Source organism: Rana temporaria, chromosome 9, assembly GCF_905171775.1.
Source record: "Rana temporaria chromosome 9, aRanTem1.1, whole genome shotgun sequence".
Lineage (NCBI taxonomy): Eukaryota > Metazoa > Chordata > Amphibia > Anura > Ranidae > Rana > Rana temporaria.
Genome location: NC_053497.1, coordinates 615,057 through 633,192, shown reverse-complemented (window position 1 = coordinate 633,192; position 18,136 = coordinate 615,057).

The following is an 18,136-nucleotide window of genomic DNA, read 5'->3' as shown; positions in this document are numbered from 1 at the left end:
AATGCACAGAAATATACTGCGTTAAGTGTGCAGTAACACACTGGAATATACTGCTTTAAACACGCAGTAACGCACAGAAATATACTGCATTAAGTGTGAAGTAACACACTGGAATATACTGCTTTAAACATGCAGTAATGCACAGAAATATACTGCGTTAAGTGTGCAGTAACACACTGGAATATACTGCTTTAAACATGCAGTAACGCACAGAAATATACTGCGTTAAGTGTGCAGTAACACACAGAAATAGACCCCTGATATTTCATCAAAGCTCCCTAATGGGGCTCCTAAAATAAAATAAATATATAATAAAAATAAAAAGCTACTAACACTGTCCACTGCCCTACTGACACCAATCTCTGCCCTACTGCCACCAATCTCTGCCCTACTGACACCAATCTCTGCCCTACTGACACCGCCCACCGCTCTGCTGACACCATTAGTATACTGTATATACACATGCAAATATGTTTGAGCTTTGGGGTGCACACCCTAATGCAATAGGCTGCGCACACCTATGCAGGTACGTGATTTTGCCCAGCCCTGCCATTCTGCCCGACGTATATCGGCGTGGAAGGGGCCCTCAAGCGGTTAATGTCTAAACCGCTGGCAACAAAAGTGAGGACACCCCTAAGTGAAAATGTCCAAATTGGGCCCCAAAGTGTCAATATTTTGTGTGGCCGCCATTATTTTTTAACCCTCTTGGGCATGGGAGGTTCGCCAGAGCTTCACGGGACGTTTCTAAACGTACGCCGGTCAGGAATCGGTTAAAAGAAGAGTTACACTTGTGAACAGTGGGGTAGATTCAGGTACCTTTGGGCATTTTTTACGGAGGCGCAGGGCCCCCGCAAATTTTCTGCGCTACCCGCGATTCACGGAGCAGTAGCTCCGTAAATTGCGTTGGCGCTCCAGCAAAATGCCCCGGCGTAAGCGCGCGCAATTTAAATGATCCCGTAGGGGGCGGGAATCATTTAAATTAGGCGCGTTCCCGCGCCGAGCGTAGGGCGCATGCTCCGTCGGGAAACTTTCCCGACGTGCATTGCGGCAAATGACGTCGCAAGGACGTCATTTGCTTCAAAGTGAACGTGAATGGCGTCTAGCGCCATTCACGAATCACTTACGCAAACTACGTAGATTTCAAATATCGCGACGCGGGAACGACGGGTATCCTTTAGCATTGGCTGCGCCTGCTATTAGGATGTGCAACCTTACGCGAAACCCGACGTACGCAAACTACGTAAATTGCGTACGCAGGGCTCGCGCAACGTTGTGAATCGGTGTTAGTATGCAATTTGCATACTATACGCTGAGCACAACGGGAACGCCACCTAGCGGCCATCGCAAGAATGCAGCCTAAGATATGCGGGCATAAGAGCCTTATGCCACGCATATCTTAGGCTGCAGTCGGCGTTACGATGTTCCTGAATCAGGAGCATTCGCTACGCCGGAGCAAGTAAGCAATTGCGCTGTGTAACCTATGGTTACACAGGTGCAATTGCTTCTTGAATCTGGGCCAAGGTTTCTAATAAAAATTAAAAAAATCGCAAGGACGTCATTTGCTTCAAAACTACGCAAACTACGTAAAGTTCAAATTTCGCGACGCGGGAACGACGGGTATACGTAACATTGGCTGCCCCTGCTAATAGCAGGGGCAGCCTTACGCGAAAACCGCCGTACGCAAACGACGTAAACTCGGCGTAAAACGACGTAAAATCGGCATTAGTATGCAATTTGCATACTATACGCTGAGCACTACGGGAACGCCACCTAGCGGCCATCGCAAGAATGCAGCCTAAGATATGCGGGCATAAGAGCCTTATGCCGCGCATATCTTAGGCTGCAGTCGGCGTAACGAGGTTCCTGAATCAGGAGAAGTCGTTACGCCGGCGCAAGTAAGCAATTGCGCTGCGTAACCTATGGTTACGCAGGCGCAATTGCTCTCTGAATCCGGGCCAGTCCCTTTAAGAAGGCGGAGCCGGGGTGGGGGGTGGGTGGGGCCGCGTCTTGCTGTAGGTTTCGGGACGGTTGGATACTTTGTAAGCAATCTGATCCGTCTTCTCATAGAAGCTTTTATTGAATATCTCCCCTCCCCTCCCCCCCCACACATCGCCGTCCTCCTGACTCCGTCTCTGAGAGCCGATCTATAATTAAAGAGATATGAATACAAAGCTCATCCAGGAGCCGATCGATATATAATATAACATTCGTCAGATCCATTACCCCGGGGTTATTTTTAATACGCAGCCGGCGCTCGTCTCCCTCCCATCCCCCCCCTCCTCCTCCTCCTCGCCGCGCCGCTTCAAATCTGTAAAAAAAAAAAAAGCTGATAATTGAGATAAAAAAAAAATAAGAAGGCGCTCGGTTTCGCCTTTTGACGTCTTTGCCGAAGAGCGTCCAGCGCCGCGCTCGCCGTTTTTTCCGAGAGATTATTTTTGGAAGCGAGACGGGGCGCGGTTTCTGCTCCGCGCGACTTGGAAAGCGGTCGGTAGAGGATGTTGGGTGGTACGGAGAGACGCTGCCGATGTGGATGAAGTTATCGCCTTTTTTTGGGGGGGGGGGGGGGTTGCAGCAGAACACAGACGGGTAGAAGGTAGCGGTGTTTAGCAACATTGTTACATTTTCAGGAGATAGAGATTCGGCATTTAATAAAGCCTTGTGCGAAGTTTTCACCATGTATGATCCTTTGTTGCATCTCAGTGCTGCTGATCTCCTGCAGCCTCTTTGCAGCCACTTCCTGTCTCCATACACTCCAGTGATGGTATTTCTCAGGACGGGGCTTCCTGATGATGACACCAGAGGATTGTGTCCAGGGCCGCCATCAGGGGGGGGTACAGGCAGTACACCTGTAAGGGGCCCAGAGGTCCCCAGTGGCCCCGGATGGCAACCCCCCTTTTTTTATTTATTTTTTATAAAAAAATATATATATTTTTTAATATATTTTTATTTTATTTTTTATTAAAGGGACAATTTTTTTTAAGGGTCCAGGGGTCCCCAGAGCCCCGGAGACCCCCAGGGCCCCGGATGACAACCCCCCGTTTTTTTTTATAAATTCTTTTTTTTTTTTTATATATTTCTTTTATTATTTTTCTTTATATATATTATTATTATTATTATTATTATTATTATTATTAAAGTACCCAGAGGTCCACAGGGCCCCGGATGGCAACCCCCCTTTTTTTTTATAAAAAAAAAATATATTTTTTTATATTATTTTATTTCTTTTTTTCTTTTTCTTTCTTTTATATATATATATATATATATATATATATATATATATATATATATATTATTATTATTATTATTAAAGGGCTCAGAGGTCCCCAGGGCTCCAGATGGCAACCCCCCCTAAAAAATGGTACCAGGCTGATGCCTGCAGCTGCCGGCATCCTCCCGGTATAACCCCCTAAATCCGAGGTTGTATACGCTTGACACCAAGGGGTTAACAGCTGTACGTTCGGAGCGCTCTCCTGGGCGGGGCAAGTCGGCATGACGTCAATCGATTCTTCCGGTCGCATGCATCGATGCCGCATCGGGGACACCCAAATCACGATGCAGCGATTTATTTCAGCACCCCAAGAAACAATGTATCATTCTGGAATATACTGTAAAATATGATTATCAAATGTAACAATTTCAAGGAAACGCCCTTAAATGTGACGTTGTCTCTAGATCTTCCATGGCCAGGCCTACAGATCATCTGGCCGTTGACCCAGAGAAGATGATTCAGGGATCGGAGGGTCTCTAGATCTTCCATGGCAAGGCCTACAGATCATCTGGCCGTTGACCCAGAGAAGATGATTCAGGGATCGGAGGGTCTCTAGATCTTCCATTTCCAGGCCTACAGATCATCTGGCTGTTGACCCGGTGAAGATGATTCAGGGATTGGAGGGTCTGTAGATCTTCCATGGCCAGGCCTACAGATCATCTGGCTGTTGACCCGGTGAAGATGATTCAGGGATCGGAGGGTCTCTAGATCTTCCATGGCAAGGCCTACAGATCATCTGGCCGTTGACCTGGAGAAGATGATTCAGGGATCGGAGGGTCTCTAGATCTTCCATGGCCAGGCCTACAGATCATCTGGTTGTTGACCTGGAGAAGATGATTCGGGGATCGGAGGGTCTGTAGATCTTCCATGGCCAGGCCTACAGATCATCTGGCCGTTGACCCGGTGAAGATGATTCAGGGATCGGAGGGTCTGCAGATCTTCCATGGCCAGGCCTACAGATCATCTGGCTGTTGACCTGGAGAAGATGATTCAGGGATCGGAGGGTCTGTAGATCTTCCATGGCCAGGCCTACAGATCATCTGGCTGTTGACCCGGTGAAGATGATTCAGGGATCGGAGGGTCTGTAGATCTTCCATGGCCAGGCCTACAGATCATCTGGCTGTTGACCCGGTGAAGATGATTCAGGGATCGGAGGGTCTCTAGATCTTCCATGGCCAGGCCTACAGATCATCTGGCCGTTGACCCGGAGAAGATGATTCAGGGATCGGAGGGTCTGTAGATCTTCCATGGCCAGGCCTACAGATCATCTGGCCTTTGACCTGGTGAAGATGATTCAGGGATCGGAGGGTCTGCAGATCTTCCATGGCCAGGCCTACAGATCATCTGGCTGTTGACCCGGTGAAGATGATTCAGGGATCGGAGGGTCTCTAGATCTTCCATGGCCAGGCCTACAGATCATCTGGCCGTTGACCCGGAGAAGATGATTCAGGGATCGGAGGGTCTGTAGATCTTCCATGGCCAGGCCTACAGATCATCTGGCCATTGACCTGGTGAAGATGATTCAGGGATCGGAGGGTCTGCAGATCTTCCATGGCCAGGCCTACAGATCATCTGGCCGTTGACCCGGTGAAGATGATTCGGGGATCGGACGGTCTGTAGATCTTCCTCCCGGAGGTCCCTCTGGATTGGAGCTGTTTGGGAATTTTGAAACTTCTGGTATCCGTTCCCCCGGCCCCATCAGTGGAAGCAGCTGTCATGTCTTGAATGATGAATGTTCCTCCTAAAGTTTATGTCAGCCGAGGAGACAATAGTGCATGACTGTTGCTCAGATACCGGCTCTACGGCTACAGCTGTTTGCCGTGCATTGTTTGCATTTTTACTCCCCCCCCCTTGCATCAAAATTGCGGTATTAGTTTTGGTTTCCCCGTAGTGTGAACTTTATAAATCATGCCGTTCTGAAGGATCCCTATTGTTTGAATTTAATTACTTTCGTACACTCCCCAACCGTTGCCTCTGATCACTTTCTGTAACACATTTTTACATTATGAATCATTCTATCCCCTTATCTGTTGGATAGAAGAGGGCATCCAAGACCAGACCCAGGCAGTGGAATTAACTGCCCAATGCCCATCAGGATGAGGTTTCTACAGCTTGTTGTCGGAGAAAGGCCAACCACGTGTGACCAAACATGGTGGACACCTGACCACCTGACCATCACATGTATATAAGCTTGTTGGACGTCCCATTCCAAAGCCATGGCCATTTATATGGAGTTCCCCCCATGGCCATTTATATGGAGTCCCCCCCATGGCCATTTATATGGAGTCCCCCCCATGGCCATTTATATGGAGTTCCCCCCATGTCCATTAATATGGAGTTCCCCCCATGGCCATTAATATGGAGTTCCCCCCATGGCCATTAATATGGAGTTCCCCTCATGGCCACTAATATGGAGTTGCCCCCATGGCCATTAATATGGAGTTCCCCCCATGGCCATTAATATGGAGTCCCCCCCATGGCCATTAATATGGAGTCCCCCCCATGGCCATTAATATGGAGTTCCCCCCATGGCCATTAATATGGAGTTCCCCCCATGGCCATTAATATGGAGTTCCCCCCCATGGCCATTAATATGGAGTTCCCCCCATGGCCATTAATATGGAGTTCCCCCCATGTCCATTAATATGGAGTTGTCCTCTTCTCTCCTTCACTATTCATATGGAGTTGCCCCCTTCCCCTCATGGCCACTAATATGGAGTTGCCCCCTTCCCCCCCATGGCTACATTATGAATCCTTCTATCCCCTTATCTATAGAGGGCATCCAAGACTAGACCCAACTCGTGGAATTAACTGTCCATTAGGATGAAGTTTATACAGCTTGTTACATGTGACCAAACGTGGTGGACACCTGACCATCACATGTATATAAGCTTGTTGGACATCCCATTCCAAAGCCATGGCCATTAATATGGAGTTCCACCCCATGGCCATTTATATGGAGTTTCCCCATGGCCATTTATACAGAGTTCCCCCCATGGCCATTTATATGGAGTTCCCCCCATGGCCATTTATATGGAGTTCCCCCCATGGCCATTTATACAGAGTCCCCCCCCCCATGGCCATTTATATGGAGTTCCCCCATGGCCATTTATTTGGAGTTCCCCCCATGGCCATTTATATGGAGTTCCCCCTTGGCCAATAATATGGAGTTCCCCCCGATGGCCATTAATATGGAGTTCCCCCCATGGCCATTAATATGGAGTTCCCCCCATGGCCATTTATTTGGAGTTCCCCCATGGCCATTTATATGGAGTTCCCCCCAGTGGCCATTTATACAGAGTCCCGCCCCCCCCCCCCCCCCATGGCCATTTATTTGGAGTTCCCCACATGGCCATTTATATGGAGTTCCCCCCATGGCCATTTATATGGAGTTCCCCCCATGGCCATTTATACAGAGTCCCCCCCATGGCCATTTATATGGAGTTCCCCCATGGCCATTTCTATAGAGTTCCCCCCCATGGCCATTTATTTGGAGTTCCCCCCCATGGGCATTTATATGGAGTTCCCCCCATGGCCATTTATATGGAGTTCCCCCCGATGGCCATTAATATGGAGTCCCCCCCATGGCCATTAATATAGAGTTGTCCCCCTCTCTCCGTGACTATTCATATGGAGTTGCTCTAGGGTGACCACATTTCCAAACTGCCATTCAGGGACACACACTCTCTCTCACCTTTCCCCAAAAAAAGATAAGGGGGGGCAGGGGGAAATGTAATCTCGGGGTTGATGGGGAATTTGGCGGCGGGTTATTTGTCAGGTGAATGTGCCCAGGGCAGGACTTAGGGTGGTGGGGGCCCCTGGGCCTAATAATCAAAGGGGCCCCCTGGAGCAGAGAAGCGGGGGGGTGGGTTGATACCGCCGACCGGCAACCACTGGACGAACTTCTTACCTCTTCCCATGGCCGCCTTCAGTAATTTTGGGGCCCCTTACACATCTGCAGTGAAGGGGCCCCTGGAGCATGAAGTTGTTGAGCAGGGGGGTGCAGGAATTGCCGCAAACGGGGGATTGCCGCCAAATTGTGGGAGGGGATTGCCGCGAAATTGCGGGAGGGGGTTGCCGCGATTGCTGCGAATGGGGGGGGTTGCCGCGTTTGGGCCTGGGGCCCCCTCTTGGTCCATGGGCTTGAGCCCAGTCAAGCCCAATGGTAAGTCCGGCCCTGAATGTGCCGCTTGCCACCCATAGCCTGCCACCAGATGCCGTGCCGCTGTCGCTCCCTCTGCATGAGCCGCGTGCGTAGAAGGAAAGGAGTGACGTCACAATCTGGAGAGTGAAGATCCCACCAGTTCCCTGCTGCTTGCCGCTGGTTGCCGGAAAAGGAGGAGGTGCCGAGGTGGGTAAGGACAGCAGTGCTGCACTAGGCGCAGGCGCAGGCCTCGCTCCCGGTCTGAGAGTAAATTGTCACTGGTTGTAAGACGCCAGGAAGCGCCGGCCCTAGCAACCAGTTCCGGAAATGTAGTTAGTAGGGGGCGGCTGTGTCCTCTATTGCATTCGGGGACACTGTATTGTCCCGGAATGAAGCTGCCCGGGACAGACATGACAATTGCGGGACAGTCCCGGGCAATCCGGGACACGTGGGCACCCTAAGTTGCCCCCTTCCCCACATGGCCACTAATATGGAGTTGCCCCCTTCCCCACGGAAATGTTTACATGTGCATACTCCTCCATAATGGGATTTAGTCAGCAAAAGCAAAGATTGTCCAAACTCTGTCCTGCTTCTCCGAAGAAGAAGAATGTAATCCATGTTTGCAAAAATAAATAAAAAAGATTCCAGACTTTGTAGAAAAGGTTTCACCACAAAAACTAGATAAGATCAGAAGTGTTTTATCGCTGTGTAATTGTGAGCATGTGCGTGGAACCAGACATGGAACCCCCCTGAGACAATGGAAAAATTACGGAACCAGCAGACCCGAGACTTAATCTGGACCAAAGTCTTCTGTCACCGCCGCTGGAAGGCGTTCCATGTCCATGGGACTCGGCTACTTAGCACTTCATGGTCTACAGAATTGGCGGCAGGCATGAATACATTTCTGCTACGCTTCTAGCCATTGCCCAGACTTGGCATGGGATACAGAGAGATGGAGAGCGAGGTGGGGCCACCCTGCCCTGTCCGCACCGCGCAGACCCCGTAGGTACAGAATTCAGGCGCATTCCGAAGGTTCCCCCTTTTTTCTGGTCTTCAAAGCTCACAACATGTGTTTTCTCTTCATTGAGCTGTCATCAGCCCGGCTCCTTCCGACCAATTTCCCAATTAATGGCTGTGTTGTCTGGCGTTCCTCTGCGCCGATATGTTATCGCCTTGAAAGTTCCTGATGAATTATATTATGGATCTCTGCATGCGGCCGACATCATATCTCCTTATGCAGAATGGTAGGACAGGGCAACGCAAACAACCCGGGTCATTCAAGGATACCATGAAAGTAGATGGGAACCCGACCACACAATTTCCCTACGAGCTCCGTGTTCACGTCACTCAACTAGATCTGTAGCTTTCCATAAAATAATAGCTGGCGATTGGGGCAGTGGGGGCTTGGGGGGGAGCAAACAAACTTATAAAAAAAAAACATCAATTGCAGCCTCACTGTGCCCGTCAAACCCAGCCACTGTGCCCATCAAACGCCGCCAGTTTGCCCCATCAATAGCCGCCAGTTTGCCCCATCAATAGCCTCCAGTTTGCCCCATCAAATGCCGCCAGTTTGCTCCATCAAGTTTGCTCCATCAAATGCCGCCAGTTTGCTCCATCAAGTTTGCCCCATCAAATGCTGCCAGTTTGCCCCATCAATAGCACCCAGTTTGCCCCATCAATTGCCACCAGTTTGCCCATCAAGTTTGTCCCATCAAATGCCGACCAGTTTGCTCCATCAAATGCCACCGGTTTGCCCCATCAATTACCGCCAGTTTGCCCCATTAAATGCCACCAGTTTGCCCCATCAAATGCCGCCAGTTTGCTCCATCAAGTTTGCCTCATCAAATGCTGCCAGTTTGCTCCATCAATAGCACCCAGTTTGCCCCATCAATTGCCACCAGTTTGCCCATCAAGTTTGTCCCATCAAATGCCGCCAGTTTGCTCCATCAAATGCCACCGGTTTGCCCCATCAATTACCGCCAGTTTGCCCCATTAAATGCCACCAGTTTGCCCCATCAATAGCCATCAGTTTGCCCCATCAATAGCCACCAGTTTGATCCATCAATAGCAGTCAGTTTGCCCCATCAATTGCCACCAGTTTGCCCCATCAAATGCTGCCAGTTTGCCCCATCAATAGCCGCCAGTTTGCCCCTTTAATAGCCACCAGTTTGCCCCATCAAGTTTGCCCCATCAAATGCCGCCAGTTTGCCCCATCAAATGCCGCCAGTTTGCTCCATCAAATGCCACCGGTTTGCCCCATCAATTACCGCCAGTTTGCCCCATTAAATGCCACCAGTTTGCCCCATCAAATGCCGCCAGTTTGCCCCATCAATAGCCATCAGTTTGCCCCATCAATAGCCACCAGTTTGATCCATCAATAGCAGTCAGTTTGCCCCATCAATTGCCACCAGTTTGCCCCATCAAATGCTGCCAGTTTGCCCCATCAATAGCCGCCAGTTTGCCCCTTTAATAGCCACCAGTTTGCCCCATCAAGTTTGCCCCATCAAATGCCGCCAGTTTGCCCCATCAAATGCCGCCAGTTTGCCCCATCAATAGCCACCGGTTTGCCCCATCAATTACCGCCAGTTTGCCCCATTAAATGCCACCAGTTTGCCCCATCAAATGCCGCCAGTTTGCCCCATCAATAGCCATCAGTTTGCCCCATCAATAGCCACCAGTTTGATCCATCAATAGCAGTCAGTTTGCCCCATCAATTGCCACCAGTTTGCCCCATCAAATGCTGCCAGTTTGCCCCATCAATAGCCGCCAGTTTGCCCCTTTAATAGCCACCAGTTTGCCCCATCAAGTTTGCCCCATCAAATGCCGCCAGTTTGCCCCATCAAATGCTGCCAGTTTGCCCCATCAATAGCCGCCAGTTTGCCCCATCAATAGCCGCCAGACTGGCGGCATTTGCCCCATCAAATGCCGCCAGTTTGCTCCATCAATTGCCGCCAGTTTGCTCCATCAAATGCCACCAGTTTGCCCCATCAAATGCCACCAGTTTGCCCCATCAAATGCCGCCAGTTTGCCCCATCAATAGCAGCCAGTTTGCCTCATCAATTGCCACCACTTTGCCCCATCAAGTTTGTCCCATCAATTGCCACCACTTTGCCCCATCAAGTTTGTCCCATCAATTGCCACCAGTTTGCCCCATCAAGTTTGCCCCATCAAATGCTGCCAGTTTGATCCATCAATAGCAGTCAGTTTGCCCCATCAATTGCCACCAGTTTGCCCCATCAAGTTTGTCCCATCAAATCCTGCCAGTTTGCTCCATCAAATGCCACCAGTTTGCCCCATCAATTACCACCAGTTTGCCCCATTAAATGCCACCAGTTTGCCCCATCAAATGCCGCCAGTTTGCCCCATCAATAGCCATCAGTTTGCCCCATCAATAGCCACCAGTTTTATCCATCAATAGCAGTCAGTTTGCCCCATCAATTGCCACCAGTTTGCCCCATCAAATGCCGCCAGTTTGCCCCATCAAATGCTGATAGTTTGCCCCATCAATAGCCGCAAGTTTGCAGAGTCCTCGATGTCTTCTCCCGTCCTCTTCATGTCATCTCTGCAATGATTGGACGCCTGATAGGCATCCAATCACAGCGCCTGTTGCTTCAGCCAATCAGGTGACCGGTAACCAGACCCGGTGCACCTGATTGGCTGAGAGGCGGGTCGGTGTTGGGGAAGTGATTCCCTAACACAGCACTGTGTAAACATCAAACACACAGCAGTGCGCCCACTACTTACCAATTTGGAAGCCTATTAGAGCCGACGCCTCTAATCAGGCGCTTCCAAAACACCCCCACCGCTGTAATTCAGATGGCCGGAGCCTGACAACGGCCCGGACACCGGAATAGGGGGCGGCAGCGCCGACAATAGATAGATTCATGCAATGCAGGAATCTATCTATTGGAGACTGACGGGTGCAGAAGAGAGGGGGCGGCGCTCCTGGGCCCTCTATGGACGCACCGCCACTGGATTGGCGATAAGATTGGGATGAGTCCAAACTGGTTCACCGAGGTCAAGACTCAGAGTCCCCTTTTGCCCTGTGTTAAATATGGCCCTGCCAGGGCCGTCTTTAATATTGATTGGACGGTCCCTGAGCAAACATATTCTTGGGCCCTCCCGAATCCACTTATCAACTATTTGGGTGGGTGCAGTGCAGGGCTCAAGGGGAAGCTGTTTTGGACCCCACAACAATGACCAGGCCTGGGGCAGCTTCCCCTTTTGCCCTGTGTTAAAGATGGCCTTGAGTTGAACCCGCAGCCAGTGAAGCCTGGCTAGGGGTAAGGGGTTAGGGTTAGGGGTTAGGAGTTAGGGGTTAGGGGTAGGGTTAAGGTGTTAGGGGTTAGGGTAAGGATTAGGGGGTTGGGGTTAGGGGTTAGGGTAAGGGTTAGGGCTAGGGATAGGGTTAGGCTGTTAGGGGGTTAGGGGTAGGGTTAGGGGTTAGGGTTAAGGTGTTAGGGGGTTGGGGTAAGGGTTAGGGGGTTGGGGTTAGGGTCAGGGTAAGGGTTAGGGCTAGGGATAGGCTTAGGGGTTAGGCAGTTAGGGGGTTAGAGTTAGGGGTTAGGGGTTAGGGTTAAGGTGTTAGGGGGTTAGGGTAAGGGTTAGGTGGTTGGGGTTAGGGTAAGGGTTAGGGTGTTAGGGTTAGGGTAAGGTTTAGGGATAGGGTTAGGGGGCTTGGGGTAGGGTTAGGGTTAAGGGGTTAGGGTTAAGTTGTTAGGGGGTTAGGATAAGGGTTAGGTGGTTGGGGTTAGGGTAAGGGTTAGGGGTTAGGGTGTTAGGGGGTTAGGGTGTTAGGGTTAGGAATAGGGTTAGGGGGTTAGGGTGTTGGGGGGGGGGTACACTGACACGTTACTTACACATGTGATGACAGGTCCACTTTAATATAACAAAGTAGTTACAAGAAAAGCACCGTCAGGCTTGTTCTCGCTGACAATTACGGTGCCATCTGTATGAAGAGGGAGGAAGGTCCTAAGGCCTGGCACAGCTGGGTGGTCTGCGCCCTTAATTACAGCCTTGTGGTGACATCAACATTAATGAGCAGGAAGCCGGGGACGGCTTCAGAGAAGAATAATTGCCGTGTATGGCAAAGTAATTACAAGGTGTGCCGGCTCTGACATTAAATATTCCGCGCTGCCACCGTAACCTTTGTGCCATCACCGCGCGCCTGCCAACGGTCTGGAGGTGAGGAGGAATTACCGCCTTATAAATAATTGTTTTCCATTCATCTCTCCTCGTTCTAGGGGGGGGGGGGGACGCAGGCTGCGCTCGCGGGACGGCTTTTAAGGAGAGTTAGTCTACGCCGCCGAACGTAAGTTGATAAATGAGTTTGACCTTGAAAGTGATTCATGTCCTTCGGGTAATTACTAATGAGAGAGGAAAGGGGGAGGATCACCGGACGGGCAACAATTTTCATAAAAAGGAATAATAAAGGAAGAAAGCCGAGAATTCCATTCCACAACCATTCCATATCTCCACCCTGAGCGCGAGTCATGTGACCTAGGAAGGGATGACCCAATTGGAGGGAAGACTTCATTCTAATAACGCCAATGGTCACGGGTTCGATCCCCATATGGACCATTCTGGTTAGGGATTAGGGTTAGGGGTTAGGCCTCGTACACACGATAGGTTAACCAGGGGACAACGGTCTGATGGACCATTTTCATCGGTCAAAACCGATCGTGTGTGGGCCCCATCGGTTATTTAATCATCGGTTAAAAAAAAGCAAACTTGCTTTAAAATTAACCGATGGATTTCTAACCGATAGGTCAAAACCGATCGTTAGTAGGCACGACTATCGGTTAAAAATCCACGCATGCTCAGAATCAAGTCGACGCATGCTTGGAAGCATTGAACTTCGTTTTTTTTTTTCAGCACGTCGTTGTGTTTTACGTCACCGCGTTCTGACACGATCGGTTATTTAACCTATGGTGTGTAGGCGCGACGGACCATCAGTCAGCTTCATCGGTTAACCTATGACAACGGTCCTTCAGACCATTGTCCTCTGGTTGACCTATCGTGTGTCTACGAGGCTTTAGAGGTTAGGGGTTAGGATTAGGGATTTAGGGTTAGGGTTATGGTAAGGGGTTAGGGGTAAGGGGTTAGGGGTTAGGGGTATGGTTAAGGTGTTAGGGGTTAGGGGGTTGGGATTAGGTTGTTAGGGGGTTAGGGTTAGGGTAAGGGTTTGGGATAGGGTTAGGGATTGGGCTGTTAGGGGGTTGGGGTAGGGTTAGGGTTAAAGTGTTAGGGGGTAAGGGTTAGGGGGTTAGGGTGTTAGGGTTAGGGCTAGGGATAATGTTAGGGGTTAGGCTGTTAGGGGGTTAGGGGTTAAGGGTTGGGATTATGGTTAGGGGGTAAGGTTAGGGTTAAGGGGTTAGGGTTAAGGTGTTAGGGTAAGGGGGTTGGGGTTAGTGTAGGGGTTAGGGTAAGGGTTAGGGCTAGGGATAGGGTTAGGGGGTTACGGGGGTTAGGGTTATGGTAAGGGGTTAGGGTTAGGGGTATGGTTAAGGTGTTAGGGGTTTGGGGTTAGGTTGTTAGGGGGTTAGGGTTAGGGTAAGGGATAGGGTTAGGGGTTGGGCTGTTAGGGGGTTAGGGGTAGGGTTAGGGGTTAGGGTTAAAGTGTTAGGGGGTAAGGGTTAGGGGGTTAGGGCTAGGGATAATGTTAGGGGTTAGGCTGTTAGGGGTTAGGGTTAGGGGTTAAGGGTTGGGGTTATGGTTAAGGGTTAGGGGTAGGGTTAAGAGGTTAGGGTTAAGGTGTTAGGGGGTTAGGGTAAGGGGGTTGGGGGTAGTGTAGGGGTTAGGGTGTTAGGGTAAGGGTTAGGGCTAGGGTTAGGGGTTACGGGGGTTAGGGTAAGGGTTAGGGTGTTAGGTTTTCCCCTTGAAGAATAAGGCTAGGACTTAGGAATTGGAACAGGGACCTCCCCCAGAGGTCAAAGGTCAGAAGGCGGATTCCCTGGTCAAAGCCTTCTTTGTAGTCTTGTCTGAGTTTGAATAGTTTAACATTTTTAACCTTTATAGTTATAATGCACCCTTACATGGTGGGCAGGGCCGGACTTACCATTGGGTTTAACTGGGCTCAAGCCCATGGGCCCCGCCCAATAGGGGGCCCATGGGCACAATCGCGGCAACCCCCCGTTCACGGCAATCGCGTGCGGCAACCCCCTCCTGCAATTTTGTTTCTTTGTTGCGCAAGAAATAAAAATCGCAGAGGTGATCAAATACCACCAAAAGAAGGCTCTATTTGTGGGAACAAAATGATAAAATTTCATTTGGGTACAGTGTAGCACGACCGCGCAAGTTGCGACAGCGCTAAAAGCTAAAAATTGTCTGGGGCAGGAAGGTGCGGAAGAGCCCGGTATGGAAGTGGTTAAAGTACGTCACATTCCTTATTCTTTCGATTATTCCTATATCTCCACTTAGCGCTCGCGTTAATGGGCCGTGAGCTTCAGAAATGCTAATTATTACCAGAAGTTCTCTTAGACCCCCCCCCGAAAGTTATTTGAAGGGTTCCTCCATATTAAAAAGTTAGAGAAAATCGGATCTTATGGTTATATTAAGAGACGGAGGTGATCTGCAGAGGAGACACGCGACGCATGAGCGCTCTTCTGTCAAGCAGGGAGCAAGCGAATTCCAAAAGACGACTCTAAAGTCGCTCACGTGATGCCGGCTTCCTAACATTTCAGCGGTTCCAATGCCCTTTCACTGATGAGTACATACTGATGAGCTCCAGGCGTCGGCATCAATAAAACTCTCTGGCTTAAGGTTTCTCTAATTGCTCAAAAACCCGAGACGTATAGATGGGAACAAAGCAGACGCATTAGCATGAAAAATGAAGGACCGCGCCGCCAAATAGGAAAAATAAGGATCACTGCGAGATTTGTTGGGCCGGTGGGTTGAGCCTTTCAGTTGTTTGATCTCCGCTACGACGAGAGAACTGAAACAACGCCGTGACGCGACGCGCGAGATTCCGGGGCTCGCCATTTAGCGCTTTGTGGTCCAAAATTAACACAAAGTTTTATTGCCGCAGTGTTATACAGTGAATACAATTCTCGAAGAAATTGAGATCAGGAAAAAATAAAATACTCATCACTGACTGATATACAGCCTCCCCGGAGGTTTCGTCTTTCGGGGTTAGTCCCTGGCTTCAAAGGATTGGTTGACTTAGCAAAATCAACAGTGAGTACCAGTGTCCCAATCGCCCCCACCAACTCCATTCCCCCCTCAAACTAGAACCAATGCCCCCCCAGTGAGCACAAATTCCCTCCTTCCCCCCACTTAGCACCAATCCCCCCCCCAGTGAGCACCAATTTCCTCCTTCCCCCCACCTAGCATCAATGCCCCCCCCCAAGAGAGCGCCAGTGTCCCCCTTCTCCAACCCCTAGAACCAATGCCCCCCCAAGTGAGCACCAATTCCCTCCTTCCTCCCACTTAGCACCAATCCCCCCCCCCCCAGTGAGCACCAATTCCCTCCTTCCCCTACCTAGCACCAATGCCCCCCCAGGGAGCGCCAGTGTTCCCCTCCCCTCCACCAATGCCTTCCGTCCTCAAATTAGCACCAATGCCCCCCCCCCCAGTGAGCACCAATTCCCTCCTTCCCCCACCTAGCACCAATGCCCCCCCAGGGAGCACCAGTGTCCCCCTCCCCTCCACCAATGCCTTCCCCCCTCAAATTAGCACCAATGCCCCCCCCCCCAGTGAGCACCAATTCCCTCCTTCCCCCACCTAGCACCAATGACCCCCCCCAGGGAGCGCCAGTGTCCCCCTCCCCCCACCAATGCCTTCCCCCCTCAAACTAGCACCACCAATGCCCCCCCAGTGAGCACCAATTCTCTCCTTCCCACACCTAGCACCAATGACCCCCCCCCAGGGAGCACAAGTGTCCCCCTTTCCCCCCACCCAGCAGTGGAGGTGTCATTGGTTTTCTCTGCCACCTCCATTGTCTCACGTAGAGTATTGGAACTCTGGTGACCTGATGGTGTAACAGCCTTGAAAATTAGGACTAGTCAAAAGATTGGTTGACTTAGCAAAATCAACAGTGAGTACCAGTGTCCCCCTCCCCCCACCAATGCCTTGCCCCCCTCAAACTAGCACCAATGCCCCCCCAGTGAGCACCAATTCCCTCCTTCCCCCCACCTAGTACCAATGCCCCTCTCCCCTTTAGCACATATGCCTTGTCCCCTCCCCCCACCTAGCACCAATGCCCCCCCAGGGAGCGCCAGTGTCCCCCTTGTCCAACCCCTAGAACCAATGCCCTCCCCAGTGAGCACAAGTGTCCCCCTTTCCCCCCACCCACCTAGCGCCAATGCCCCCCCACCCAGCACCAATGCCCCCCCAGGGAGCACCAGTTTCCCTTCTCCAACCATTAGAACCAAAGCCAAGTGTGATAGTGGAGGTGTCATTGGTTTTCTCTGCCACTTCCATTGTCTCACGTAGAGTATTGGAACTCTGGTGACCTGATGGTGTAACAGCCTTGAAAATTATCTGAGATCCTTTGGCCCTCCTGCACACACTCTAGACGAAAATAAAAACCAGTGGGGCCCCGTCCATAATGGGCACTTAGCTTGCATGCCACCCCCCCCCCTAGTTTGCATGCGGGGAGCCGGACTCATAGCTTTCTATCATTTTTTTCAAGCACATGATGAGAGCTTGAGGCTCCAATTGGCTAAAAAAAGGACGGGCTTGGGGCGCAGAGCACTGCGCCCCAAACCCACCCACTTGTGACACTAGTGAAAATGTATTCTCTTCCCATCCAGTCAGGACAGGAGGCGGATCTAAAGAAGACCAGGTTTGCCTGAAGGTGAAGCTTGGGAAGCCACAGTGCCTTGACCCTGAAGGGGTGAGTGTGGGCTTGGGAGGGGATTTTTGCCGCCCCCCATAGAAGTTTAGCACCATCTGCCACTGGTGAAATACCTAGAATCTATAGAGGAGGATGTTGAAAACCATAACAGGCGTAACAATCTTGGGATCCTGGGGCTACCGGAGGGCTTGGAGGTCCCTGACCCAGTAGCATTTACTGAGTGACTATTACTTACCCTGATCACCCAGGCAGCCTTTTCCTCCCTCTTTGCCATGGAACGAGCCCATTGAATGCCGTGAATCTGGGGACCCCTTGGGGCACTGCCCCGCACCTTTATATTTCGGCTGCTGCACTCTCGACATCAAAACCTTGTCCTCTGGGATTGGCTGGGTCCCTATAATTATTAATTATTTAAAAATATTAAGGCCCAGATTCACAAAGACTTACGACGGCGTATCTCCAGATACGCCTTCGTAAGTCCAAATGGCCGCCGTCGTATCTATGCGCCTGATTCATAGAATCAGTTACGCATAGATTTGGCCAAGATACGAGCGGCGTAAGTCTCCTACGCCGTCGTATCTTGGGGGTGCATATTTACGCTGGCCACTAGGTGGCGCTTCCGTTGATTTCCGCGTCGAATATGTAAATGAGCAAGATACGCAGATTCACGAACGTACGTGCGCCCGTCGCAATTAGTTACGCCGTTTATGTAAGACATATGCCGGCGTAAAGATAAAGCTGGTCTCTAGGTGGCGCAGCCCATGCAAGGTATGGACGTCGGAAAAGGCGTATCTTTTTACGTCGTTTACGTAAGTCGTACGCGAATAGGGCTGTATGTAAGTTACGTTCACATCGTAGGCAGTGTTCGACGTATCTTGGGCCCCGTACACACGGGAGGATATCCGCTGGAAACGGTCCGCCGGACCGT